The 14,064-nt window shown below is 41.9% G+C and overlaps 1 protein-coding gene across 4 annotated transcripts in view; it reads left to right on the top strand.

Moving 5' to 3' along the window:
- Window positions 1-9,949: 9,949 nt before the first annotated feature.
- NSMCE1 (NSE1 component of SMC5/6 complex) overlaps window positions 9,950-14,064 on the top strand; it is a 33,039-nt gene continuing 28,924 nt past the window's right edge. For 2 of the 4 annotated variants that reach the window (XM_027126581.1, XM_027126582.1), the window contains exon 1: window positions 9,950-10,059. The gene's annotated coding sequence lies outside the window, so the exon portion shown is untranslated. Of the gene's footprint in view, window positions 10,060-10,146; window positions 10,551-14,064 lie in introns of those variants that run through there. The other 2 variants (XM_027126578.1, XM_027126580.1) reach the window with 2 other exon arrangements.

Here is a 14,064-nt window from a genome sequence, read left to right on the forward strand (position 1 = left end):
TTTGATAGTGTGGTTTTGACCACAGCTCTATGTTGATATTTCTGTCTCTACATCCGGCCCTGCCAGTCCTCCGTGTCCCAGTGTTTCACGACTCCCATCTGTGTGCGTTTCCCCTGTTGCTATCTCTCAGACCTCTCAAACTCCATGCCTAAGACCAACTCATCATCTTTCTCCAACTTTACTTCTCCTTCTGTGTTCTCAGCCTCAGTTAATGGTGTCGCCATCCAATTAAGCAAGCTGGAAATGATGTCACCATCTTTGACCTCCCCCTGTCTGTCGGTCTCTCTCTTTCCCCTTCTCTCTCATGAAAGACAGCTGTAAGCCACCATGGTCTGCCCACTCCACTCCTGGATTCATTTTCACATCTGCCCTATTTTCCTCTCCCTGCTGCTTCTGCCCTTGTCCAGGCCCTAACTCCCTCTCATATGAACTAAAGCAACAAATTGCTTTTTGTTGCTGGTGGTAGCCCCTGTATTATAGCTTACCCAGCACCCCTTCTTCTCTCTCACTTCATTCAAGCTGCCATGGCCCATGCCTAAAGAATGAATCATGACTGACTGAAGCCAGAAACAGCAGTCCTAATCCTCTTTGACAGATTCTCACTTTCCTGGGCTCCTTTGCACCAAGAGGTGGTGATGTGATTCAGTTTTGACCAATAAGACATACAGAGGAAATCTGGAAAGAGGCCCATGAAGAGAAAGACCTCTGCTCGCCCCGCCCCCTCCCCCCAACCAGCACCATCATTTTCATTTATGTTTTATTTTTTATTATTTTATTTAATTTAACATTTTTGGCCATGCCATGTGGCTTCTGGGATCTTAGTTCCCCGACCAGGGATTGAACCCGGGCCCACAGCAGTGAAAGCACAGAGTCCTAACCACTGAACCGCCAGGGAATTCCCTCATTTATGTTTTAGAAGTTTAAACTCTTTAGGCTGACATTTGAGGCCAAGACAACCTCACTCTGCACTCATCTTTCTTGCAATGTTACCCACTTCTCACCACATACCTTATGCTGGAGGCTGGGAGTAAGAAGGCCAAGAGTAGGTATGTCCTCCATGGTAGCTGGTCTCCAAAGACGGCCCCCAATGGAGCCTATCTCCCAGGATCCACAGTCTTGTGCAGCCCCCTCCCACTCTGAACCTGCACAGGTCCTGTCAAATACTTTAATTCTTCGATTGCAGAGGGCCTGATGCTGTCAGTCTGGGTCAAGACGGCCCAGCAGATTCCACTGTTACATCCTCAGTAGCCCTAAGCCACGGGATAAGCAATCCAACCGCGCCGAGACCACTGCGCCCGAGGCAGTGTAAGTGAGCCCCAGGAGAGGCCATGTGGAGGAGAACTGAGAATCTCAGTCAACACAGAAGACCAAGGTGCCCAGCTTGTGTTGGAGGGTGAGCCATTCCCACCAGCCTCCACCTGCTTGTGTCTCCTGAACTGACACCCAGCGGAGCAAAGACAAGCTGGCAAGATGGGGTGAAAAAGTAAGTGAAAATCACTTCTAGTCAGACTCAACTAGTCTCCTCTTTCTTGCAGACGATACTACCCCTGCATCCACACTTTGCCTAGATTAGGTTTCCTCCTCATCACGTTTATCCCATCCTCAAGGCTCATCTTGAATGTCACCTCTTTAAAACCTCTCGATTATGTCCACCCTGAACACTTGGGTATTTGGATCAGCTCTGGAGCAGGTGTGTGTTTTTGCCCACCTGCATGCACCCTCCCTTTCTATTGTAACAGTGCACCGATTTTGTTTGGATGGATGACCCCTCCTTCCTTTTTGGTGAAACTGTCAATCAAGTTGTCCACTCACCTCTGCCTTGGGTGGGACATAAAAACTGACTGGGGCCAATCAGCTGCTCTCTCCCTCCAGTACAAATCCTGAGATGGGTGACATGAAACCTCAAAGGGATGGCAGCCTGACTGCATCCTCATAGCTTCTGCCAGCTGGGTCCCCCAAGCTGCTCTCATCCCTGTTCAGTGCAAGAGTTGATTCTTCAGCTTTCTCTTTGTTATTTGTTACGATGAATGCAAAAGTGGAATGAAAATGAAAAATTTGATGAGTCAACTAGATACATTCTTTTCAATCTTGGCTTCCAAATCTATTTTCAAGTGAGTTTTAATTAAGAGATAAAACATATGATTTTACCTCTATTTTTATGATGATGGTGTCAACATATATGTATATATATGTTTTCAATCATATTATAATTGATTCATAACTTCAAAAATGTATTAAGTGCTAAAGAATAAAATACTTTTGAAACATCAGAACAAAAATAATATTCACTAAGCTCTTAATTCATGACAGATACTATATGTAGGGTTTTTAGTTTTTCATCTCCCCATCCCACCCCTCCCCCAATCCTGATGTCTAACACTGTATTGTGGACAAAGGGAGAAGCAGCAATTTGGAAATATTTGTCTGTCATTCCCAAAGGAATTAATAATTTTCAAATCAGAATAAAAGTGTCCCAAGAGGTTGCTGAACCCATGAGGAAGAACCATGGAGAAGGAATTCTCCACTTTTCTTCCTTTTAGAAGAAACACATGTAAAGTGAAAATGATTTACAACCTGTTCCCAGTGAGAAAAAGAGAGAGAAAATGCTTTTGTTGGAATGACCTTTAAGAGCCTGCGCCGTGGGACGTGTGAATAAATTTAAGTGTTTTCTAAATCAGTCCTGCTCAAACTTTGATGTGCTCGTGATTCAGCTGGCGATCTTGTTAAAATGCAGATTCTGCTCCAGTAGGTCAGGGTGGGGCCTCAGACTCATGCTGTGAGATGTCCCACAAGCTCCCAGGTGATGCTGATGCTGCTAGTACATGGACCACCTTGGAAGAGCAAATGTAGAATGTTCCTTATGTGATCAGAACAGTCACTGCAATTCAAGAGCTCTCAAAAGGCTTACTGGAGACCACGCTGGATTTGGAGTTTTGATCAGCTTGCCCTGAATTCAACCTTTGATAAGTTTTCTTTTTAAGTCAGTTAGGAAATCACTATGACCTTGAATCTTATCTGAAAATCACTCAGACGCAGGCAGAAGAGAGGCCTGAGGAAGTAGGTGTATCAAATTCTAAATGTGGGGCTTCCCTGGTGGCGCAGTGGTTGAGACTCTGCCTGCCAATGCAGGGGACACGGGTTCGAGCCCTGGTCTGGGAAGATCCCACATGCCGCGGAGCAACTAAGCCCGTGAGCCACAACTACTGAGCCTGCGCGTCTGGAGCTTGTGCTCTGCAACAAGAGAGGCCGCGATAGTGAGAGGCCCGCGCACCGCGATGAAGAGTGGCCCCCGCTTGCCGCAACTAGAGAAAGCCCTCGCACAGAAACAAAGACCCAACACAGCCAAAAATAAAATAAATAAATAAATAAAAATGTTTAAAAAAAAAAAATTCTAAATGTGTTCCCTTTACTAATATTTAGCTTTCTTATTATTATTTGCCACTTTTCCAACATTTATTTGCTCAGGCCAGGGGACGTTAAAAGAAGGCAATTACAAGAAGAGGTTAGGACTGCTGGTAGCTTGACAGAGGGAAGAAGATGGAAATACTGTAAACAGCTGATGCTACAGTTACAAACTTGGGGTATTTCATGCAAAGGCAAAAAGCCCTAGAAGTAGTAATTGTCCTCAAAAGCTTCCCTGTACTCATCAAGAAAAGTCGTTATTGGCTTAAAATGGCAGATAAGTATTTTAGAATTATTAATACAGAAAACAGAAAACTTTTAAAATGTTAGTGTATGAAGGGATAATCTAGTTATATGGAAAATTCCTTTCTGTATAACAAATCTTGGATGATGCTACATAAATATGGCTGTAACTAGATCCCAATTTTTATAGTGTCAATTTCATTATATCTAAAATCTTCATGATCACAGACTCTATTTTGAAAAATAATATTTCTCATGAATATAAGACATGCTTTTCGAGAAAAGTTGGAAAATATAAGAAAGTGACACGAAAAAACATTTACCCGTAATCCCCCCAATGAGGGATATCCACCGATAATATTTTAGTATATATTCTTCTAGTTCTCTAGTTTTCTCTTTCTCTGAAAATATTCTGCATCGTGTTTTTTTTCTGACCTCAAGTATTCTTTGAAAACATGATTTTCAGGCTGCATAATGTTCTGCAGAATTTTAACTTATGCCAACCATTCTCCTTTTTAATTATATGGAGACATTTAAATTGTTGCTATTTTCCTCTGATGGAATTAAGGCTATGATGCACTTCTTTGTACGTTAACCTTTGTGTGAGTCTCTGATTATGTCCTCAGATTCCTAGAAGTGGACTTATGAGGTCAAAGAACATGATATGTCTAGGCTCGTCATGGGCACAGCCAAATTGCCCTTTATGAAAATTGAACAGTCTACACTGTCCAGCAACATGCACATTTCCCAGTCCACTGTTGGACTCTAAATAGGGATCATTTTTAAAGCTGACCTTTGGGAGCTGTCTCCATCCTTCTAAGACAAGGGATGAGTAGAGGGCAATCACTTTCCCTTTCTGCTCCACAAATTCATACCCATTACCTCCACCAGATCAAACTTCAAATGTAATGAATCTCCAAATTATGTGAGTAACAGATGCTAAAGATGAAAAAACGAAAAGGGTTTAACCTTTCTACTTTCTTCTCCCTTTATTGCCATGTACTTTAAAAAATTAAAATGTGGTTTTCATTCTTTTTCTTATTTTCACTCTTCCTATTAGAAATTTTAAAAAAATACAGAAAAGTGAAAGAGAAGAAAAATGACAGTCATCCGTTTTCCCACCATCCAACATTAACCACTGTTAAGATTTTGGCACATTTACCTCTATCCCCTTTGTTAAAGGGGATGTTTGCAAAATTATACAAACTCTATATATGAATATACGGTTTTATTATTTTAAGATTATCATATTACAGATAAACCTCAAGACTTCCTTATTTTCTACCTCATCCCACACCCCTTCCTAGAGCCCCTCTAGTAACAGTTTTGTGATAATATTTCCAATCCTTAAAAAGAAAATACTTTTATATGCATATATTTATCTATTGGAAATATAAACTATTCCCATTATGCATTTCATCATTTTTGCATAAATGCTAATCCTGTTGCATCCTTTTGTATCTTGCTTTTTTCCCACTCCATTCTATGCTTTTAAGATTCATCCGCGGAAATACTTGAGTCAATTCATCCTTTTTACTGTTACACAATTATCTATTGCACGTGAATATTTTGCTTTTTCATTTCCCTGTTAAAGATGTTTTCTTTTTTTTCCTCTATTGCCAACACTGTGACAGCAAACCTCCTGAAGAGCCCAAGGGAAGCTTTCTCCAGTTAATTTCCTAGAAGTGGAGCTGATAGATGAGCTTTTTCTATTTCAGTAACACCAAATTGCTCTCCAGAGCAGCTATAATATTTACAACTCCACCATATACGTACCAGAATACTGGTCTCCTCTCACCCTTGGCAACGTTTTGTCATTCTTATGGGGGAAAATCGGTATCTCTTTGTTTTTATTTCCAAGTAATAATAAGGTTGAACATCTTTCACATTTTGCAGCCATTTGAATTTCCTCTTCTGGAAGATACACTGGGAGACTCAGTTTTTGCAACCATGTTTGTACTATAGATGGAGCTGACATTTTCTTTAATTCTGCTGTTCTCATTTTGGTGTCAAGTTTAGACTAGCCTCATAGAATGTGTTGGATCGACTACTCTATCTTGTTCACATTCCAGGGCAGTTTGTGTGATACAGTTTTGTTCTGTTTTTTGTTTTTCGCATTTTTTGTGTATCACTCCAGTAAAATTATCTCGGTCTAGGCATTTTGGCAGTTGGAGCCAGTCTTCTATACTACCTTTTCAAGTTTATTGATGATTGTTCATCTACTTCTCTTCTTTTTGGACCAGGTTTTGTAATTTGTATTTTTGTCAGAAATTACCTTTTATCTAGGTTTTCAAATGTATTGGCATAAAGTTGTTCATTATGTACTCCGATGTTTTCTAACATTTTCATTCTATCTGGTGTCTCCTCTGCCATTTATAACATTGCCTATGTGTATCATTTTCTTGATCAGTCTTACTAGGAGTTTGTTTATTTTATTTGTTTTTAACAGAACGTCGGGTTTTGATTTCCATAATCAACTTCATTTTCTTTTGTTTTTCATTTTACTCTTCTCATTTTGCTTTTGAAAAATTGCTTTCCCTTTTGTTGTCTCTTCAGTTTTTATTTTTCTACCTCTTATATGCAACACTTAAATTTTGTTTTCTTGCTTTGTAATAAGTACCCTTAAGGCTATAAATCCCTCCTCTAATTGTTGTTTTAGTTAGATCCCACAAGTTTTATGTCTCACAAGTTTTATGTCAGGCTTTTATTGTCATTCATTTCTAAATATTTTATAATTTTTTATTGGTTTTCTTTTCAAGCCGTGTGTATTCTTCAGTTACCAAATGTATGTTCTTTTTCTTTCTTTTTTAAAAATTAATTAATTTATTTAAATTTTGGCTGCGTTTGGTCTTCATTGCTGTGCGTGGGCTTTCTCTAGTTGAAGAGAGAGGGGGCTACTCTTCACTGCGGTGCGCAGGCTTCTCATTGCGGTGGTTTCTCTTGTTGCGGAGCACGGGCTCTAGGCGTGTGGGCTTCAGTAGTTGTGGCATGCAGGCTCAGTAGTTGTGGCTCGTGGGCTCTAGAGTGCAGGCTCAGTAGTTGTGGCACATGGGCTTAGTTGCTCTGCAGCATGTGGGATCTTCTGGACCAGGGCTCGAACCCGTGTCCCCTGCATTGGCAGGTGGATTCTTAACCACTGCGCCACCAGGGAAGTCCCTGTTGTTTTTGTTTTAAAAATGTATTATAAAATCGTTCAAAATACAAAAAGATATAAAAAAATAATATAATGAATACCCAGCTTAAGAAATAAAACTCAAATGTATGCTGATAATTTTCAATTTTACTTTTCATACGTAAAAGATGCAGGTGATAAAAAAACAAATCACTTTGTCTTGCTGGCCCCCTCCTGAGAAGCAACTGCAGTTACTAATTTAAGGTGTATTCTTGTGAGTTGAATAGGTTTCTTTTTGGCTCTCTTTTTGTTGTTGATTTTTCATTTTACTTTGTTGCGTTTTGTGAATACAGTCTGTAGATTCTTTGGAATTTAAGCTTCCTTTGCTGGGCCAGTGCCTAGTCAATTTCTGTAAATGTTTCAACTGTGTTTGAAACGAACAGATGTGCTAATGTTCTTTGTCTAAAGTACAAAATTGATTTCATCACTTCCTCTCTGAGAGCTTCTGTGGTCCTCGGGTTAAAGACCCACTGCCTTAGCCTATGATGTGGTCCCAAGCTTCCTCTTTAGCCAAGCCCTCAGTTACCCTCCTTTGATACAACACATTTACAGACATGTAGCTCTTGTATCTTTTAGGGTCAACTTTCAGAAGAAATGCTTGAGCTGTCAGAGTTGTCCTGTAGCAGACAGTCCAATGCCTGACAACGCAAAGGTCCTATTAGATAGATACTGAGTCAACCAGAGAATGGGCTGTGTTCTGAGGATGGAGTTATGCTGAGACAGGACAGTCACCCAGTGGTGGGTTACTCACTCCCTCATCATGAACTCTAATCCTCACTCACTACTTGTTCCTCCTGAACCCAGCCTGCCACACTGAGGCCTCTGGTTGCAGTACCCTCCACGTCAATTTCTCAGCACTTTCCCTCCTCCCTCCCTCTGCCTGCCCACCATGGTGGATCACTTCAAAGGCCCTCCCACCAACTCCTCCAGTTGCTTTGCCTTCTAGAATCAGTGGCATATGCCCAACCAAGACCCACCCCAGGATGAATCCACACTTAGCTTCTGCTCTGAGGCCCCTGACACGCGAACGGGAGATTGTGTGTGTGGGGGGGCGGGGGGGGGAATGGGGGGGAGGGGAATCGGGTAAGCGACTGTCCCGTCTACACATTTAAGGTTTCAACCTTCGCTGGAACCTCACTTTTGCACTCACTTCGGCCTCTGTTCCAAACCTTTTGACCCCCTCAAGTCCCCTAGCATCTCCCCAGCCCCTTTATTCAGCAGAATGATAGTTTGCTAATTTATGGAGAAAAGAGAAGACATCAGGGGTGAGCCTTTATTTAAACATTTTCACTTCCTTTCCTTCTGTTTCAGAGCATCTCTCTTCCTCCTTAAGATAAAAGTAATCCTGTCTCCGTATGTCCTTGACCCCATCCTCTCCTGTCTCCCCTGTTTTTATTCTACTTTTCCCCTCTGCTCCTGTGTCTCCCCTTCCCAAACCATCCTTCCGAAAAGTAGTCAGCACCCCCGACCTCAGCTTCCGTGCATCCACTCCTATTGGAGGCCAAGCTAGCTTCTTCCTCTCTCTATGGGCTCTAACTGGCCATCAAATTCTAAACTCGGGTCACATCTTTCTTGCCCTGTCCAGAGCGCTGAAGATCCCGACCACTCCCTGCTTCTCAAAACTCTCTCCTACCTATTTTGCCCCTGATACCACTCTGTTTTGAATCTCTTTCTGGTCTTTCTACCTTCTTTCTTGTCCCTTTGATCCTGAAATGTCCCCAGCGTTTTCTACTCGTGGTCCTCAGTTTTTATCCCTCCACACACCAGGAAAACACACAATTCATTACGAAGGGGTGCAGTCTCTACCAAGCTCCGAACAAGCACTGCCATGGGAGAATGCTGGCTGATTGCCACTACAGTGCCCCATTTTTCAAGAGCTGTCAGATACCCTAGGGTTTTACGTGAAATGCCTCAACTTTAAATATAGGTTATGAATTGAAAGTTTGCCAAAACTGTGCAGAGTAAATAAAACATGGATGGTCTCATTAGGGCTGTTCTTTTCTTATTCGACTGCCCCTAGGACAATTTACAAGGTACTGTATTAGTAATGGAAGTTCACATTTATTGAGGATTTACTATGTGCCAGACACACCTCTGAGTGGTTTGCATGTATTAACTCATTCAATCTTCACAACAATCCTATCAACAAAGTGCTATTATTATCCTGCTTTATAGAGGCAGCAAACTGAGGCAGAGAGCTTCAGTACTTTGCCCTGGGTCTCAGAGATTCTGAGTTTAAGAACCAGGTTTGAAGTCCAGACAGTCCAGCTCCAGAGCTCAAGTTTTTAACCACAGTACTCTGCTGGTTTCCTCCCGCAGTAGATGAGAAAACTGAGGTCCAGAGAGACTGAGAAGTTGCCCAAGACCACAGGAGTGGTAACCGGCCAAGTAGGGACTTGAAGATATCATCACAGGGATTGACACTTGCACTTTCTACTGGTCTATAATTAGTTACCTGTTACCTGTTGCCCCTGCTAGACTGCACGACCAGCTCTCAGACCAGGGACTGGAATACAAACGTTTGTAAAATGAGTGCCCTGGAGACGCAAAACAGTCCATTCACCTCTGTTAATAACTTCATTTACTTCTCACAACAATGCCCAGGTAGGACAGTAGCTAACATTTAATCAGCACTTCCATGTGCCATTATCTCTTAAAACCTCACAAACACACTATTTCACAGGGACTATTATTATCCCTACTAGACAGAAGAAGAACCTGAGGCTCAGTGCAGCTCCATGACTTGCCCAAGATCTGGCAACTAGTAAGTGACAGTCAGGATTCTAGCGCACGCTATAAGACAACAGAGGCCTCTTTCTTGACCATGAGGCCACACTGTCAGTTCTACAGATGGGAAAACTGAGGCCCGGGACGGGGCACTAACTTGTGCCCACGGAATCGCGCCCATTGAAGAGGGCATACTGCATTCTTGCTCTTCCCCCTTTTGGGCCGCGGAGTGCCACTGCGGAGCGGGAGGCGGAGGACGAGAAGCGGAAGCCCTTTCCTGTAAGGTACCGAGAGCCGCTTAGATGCGCTAACTCCCGCCCTCAAGGACGGATCCCGCGATTCCAAGGCAACGGCGCGGGCTGGAGAACAGGAAGTGAGTCACCCGGTGGGAGGGACAAATCTGCTACAGTCACCAATGGGAGCGCCGCGTCAGCGTTAGCCCCGCCCCGAGGGAGGGGCCGAGCCCGCCTTTTCGCCTTCGCCGCCGGCAGTGTGGGCTGTGCTTGAGCGCTGTGGTGGGTAATCGGGGCGCGGGGGCGCGAGGCTGACGGGGAAGGAAGAGTGTCGCTCAGGAAGGCGAGGGGCGGACGGCCGGTGGGGGTCAGGCCCCGGGGGTCGGTCCGCGTGCTGTGCCACAGTGTGGCTCCGAGGCCCGGGGACTGGGGCTTCTCAATTCCTGATGGGGAAACTGAGGCCCCGTGAGGGGCGGCAGAGCTAGGTAGACCGGAAGCTCGTCCATCACACGCAGACATTTTAAAAACGTAATATTAGGTGAAAAAATACTTTAAATCATAATATTAGTTGAAAAAGCAAAATACAAAATTCTGTCTAAACTGAATACGTAAAATAGGGCCTTCACTGACCACCCTCTTAGTCTCGCCGGCCTCTGTGCTTCCCCTCTATTTTGGGTACAGAACATATTACTTTGTACAAGTCCACAGCCCCTTATTTTAAAGCCCTGAGGCTGGATGTGTTCAGAATCCCGAATTTCTCGGATTTTCGAAAGGTAATATGGCACATATATTATATGTTCTGTCATATCTTCAGCGGGGTCTGGGGCAATGTCTTGTGATCAAATACATTACCTTTCTCACAGCTAAATATGTACATATTTACGCGAAAGGGGTAAACAACAACCATAAATAGTCTCACCTTAGGTCAGGTCAGGTTTTGAAACTTAAAAGATTAGTTTTGAGATCTTTCGAGATTTGAAAATTGCAGATAAGGGATCTGGATCATAATTTTATCGTTCACTCATGTTTCTCACTAATTCGGACTGAGGCTGCCACAGTTCCTCACCCTGCTTTTGTATGGTCACTTCCCTGTCTCCATCACTAACGCTGTGTCGCCTTGTGCCCTCTCAGCCTCAGTTTCCTCATCTGTAAAATGGGGTCAGTAATGCTTTCCTCATAGGTTCTGGGGAGGATGAAATGAGACTGTGAATGTGGAACATTAATACTGTGTCTAGCACTTGGCACAGATAGTTATGTTTGAGATTTGCTTATTCCACAAATATTTCCATTTTTAAATTATTTGAATGGTGATACACACCCCCCTTTCATAGAGACTACTGACTTCTCTGCATAAACAAGCCTATAAGTATCTTTCACCCTCATTTTCCCACCCCTTTCTCCCAAATTATAGCATTGTATACTGTTCTATACCTCCTTATTAACATTTATTTTGGCTGTTCCTTAACATACTTATATAATTTTCTTTTTTTTTATTAAGATAAGTTACCCACCTATAAAAATGTGTGATATAAGTTTGAAGAACAAAAGTACAGTGAACACCATCCACACACCACCAAGTTAAGGAATAGTACATTGTCATATCCTCAAAGCCGCCACTGAATCATTTTCTTCCCTCCCTACAGATGACTACTGCCCTGAATATTGTGTTATCATTCCCTTGTTTTTCCTTGTACTTTTTAGTATCTATGTATCGCTCATGAATGCAGTGTAGGGTTTTGCTAGTTTTTAGATTTTATATAAATGGGATCCAAATATATATTTTGTGTGACTTGAGTTTTGCACATAACATTACATTTATGAGATGCATCCATGTTACTATGAGTAGCTCTACTTCATTGCTGTTTTGAATTCCATGGTATGATTAGAAAGGCTTTATGTAGGTGTTCTTCAGTTGACTGGCACTTACACTGTTGCCAGATTTTTGCTATTACATCATGCTTCATAAACATACATCCTGGGGTAAACGTGGAAGTTTCTGTAAGGTATATACCTAATAGTAGATTTCTGGGGATATCAGATTTTTAGTGGTATCAAATCAATGTCTGAAGTGGTTATAAGGGCTTATACTCTACCAGCAGTGGATGAAAGTTTCAGCCTCAGCCATTCTTAAGAATTTATGCCTTTCTGGTGACGGGTAAGATATTAATCACTATGGTTTTAATACTCATTTGCCTGATGACATTGAACATTTCTTTATGTATTTATTAGTCATTTGTGCATTCTTTTCATAAATTTTCTCTTACATTGCCTTCCCCTTACTGATTTGTAAGATTTCTTTATATATTCTGAATCTTTTGTGTGTGGCTTAAATGTGTTTCAGATACCTTCCAGTTTGAGCTTGTCTTTTGTCTCTCTGTCTCTGTCTCTCTCTCCCCCACTTTCTGTATTTTTGATGAACAGAGGTTCTTAATTTTAACAAAATCGGATTTATCAGTATATTCTTTTATGGTTTGTACTTTTCATATCTTTTAAAGAAATTCTGCTTTCCCTACCTTTGGGTCATAAAGATATACTCCTATATTGTTGTCTAAAAGTTTTATTGTGTTTCCTTTCTTATGACCTTAATCCTCAAGAATTGAGTTTTGTGCATAATGTGAAGGAAGGGTCTAGTTTTATTTTTTTTCACATATGAATAATGGGTTGTTCTGGCACCTTTCATTGAAAAGTCTGCTTTGATCTGGAGTTCCCTTTCTTCAACATACCAAGTATCCATATATGTATACATTTCTATTTCTTTTTTTTTTTTTTGCGGTATGCGGGGCCCCATTTCTATTTCTTAGTTGTCTATTCTGTTCCATTGGCCTTATTTGTCCATTTCTGTACCATTATCACCCATTATTCATTACTCTACCTGTATAATAAGTCGTGGTACCGGGTAGGACAAGTCCTCCTGCCTTTATCTTCTCTAAGAATGTCTTTGCTGCTTTGCCTTTACATTTTCTATGTAAATTTTAGAACCATCTTGTCAAGTCACACACAGACATGTACACAAAGCCTGTGAGGATTTTGATTGGAATTGTACTGATTCAATTGCATTGGATCAGTTTGGATTTTAAAGTGATTGCTTTGAACATTTCATCCTTAAGTGTTATGTGTGCTGTGGGTTTTTGTAGAAGTTTCCTTCTATTCCAAGTTTGTTAAAGAATTTTTAGTATGAACAAATGTTGGATTTTATCAACTATATTTTCTGCATCTATTAAGATGATTGTATGCTTTTTCTCCTTTCTATTAATGTGGTGGCTCACACTGATTGGTTTTTCTCTCCCGCCACAGCTTTATTGAGATATTATTGACATATGACTTTTTTTTTTTTTTTTTGCGGTACGCGGGCCTCTTACTGCCGTGGCCTCTCCCGCCGCGGAGCACAGGCTCCGGACGCGCCGGCCCAGCGGCCACGGCCCACGGGCCCAGCTGCTCCGCGGCACGTGGGATCCCCCCCGGACCGGGGCACGAACCCGCGTCCCCTGCATAGGCAGGCGGACTTCCAACCGCTGCGCCACCAGGGAAGCCCTTTTTAACATCTTTATTGGCGTGTAATTGCTTTACAATGGTGTGTTAGTTTCTGCTTTATAACAGAGTGAATCAGTTATACATATACATATATCCCCATATCCCCTCCCTCTTGCGTCTCCCTCCCACCCTCTCTATCCCACCCCTCTAGGTGCACAAAGCACCGAGCTCATCTCCCTGTGCTATGCAGCTGCTTCCCACTAGCTATCTATTTTACATTTGGTAGTGTATGTATGTACATGCCATTCTCTCACTTTTTCCCAGCTTACCCTTCCCCCTCCCCTTGTTCTCAAGTCCATTCTCTAGTAGGTCTGCGTCTTTATTCCCATCTTGCCCCTAGGTTCTTCATAACCATTTTTTTGTTTGTTTTTTAGATTCCATATATATGTGTTAGCATACGGTATTTGTTTTTCTCTTTCTGACTTACTTCACTCTGTATCACAGACTCTAGGTCCATCCTGCTCACTGTAAAGAACTCAATTTTGTTTCTTTTTATGACATTTGATGGACTTTCAGATGTTTAACCATTGCTGGGATAAATCACAATATATTGTCCTTTTTACATTGCTAGGTTCGGTATGTTAACATTTTTGCTTTGTTCATGAAAGATAACGGATTTTCATTTTACCTTCTTTTGCAGTCTTTGTTAGGTTTCAGTGCCCAACTTACGTCAGCTTCATCAGATGCTTTGGGGATGGTTTGTTCTTTTTCTGGCTCTGGGATAGTTTATGTAACATTTGAAATGATTTGTTTCTT

Source organism: Aethalodelphis obliquidens, unplaced genomic scaffold (assembly GCF_003676395.1).
Source record: "Aethalodelphis obliquidens isolate GAN/ISIS:26980383/991018 unplaced genomic scaffold, ASM367639v1 scaffold30, whole genome shotgun sequence".
Classification (NCBI taxonomy): Eukaryota; Metazoa; Chordata; class Mammalia; order Artiodactyla; family Delphinidae; genus Aethalodelphis; species Aethalodelphis obliquidens.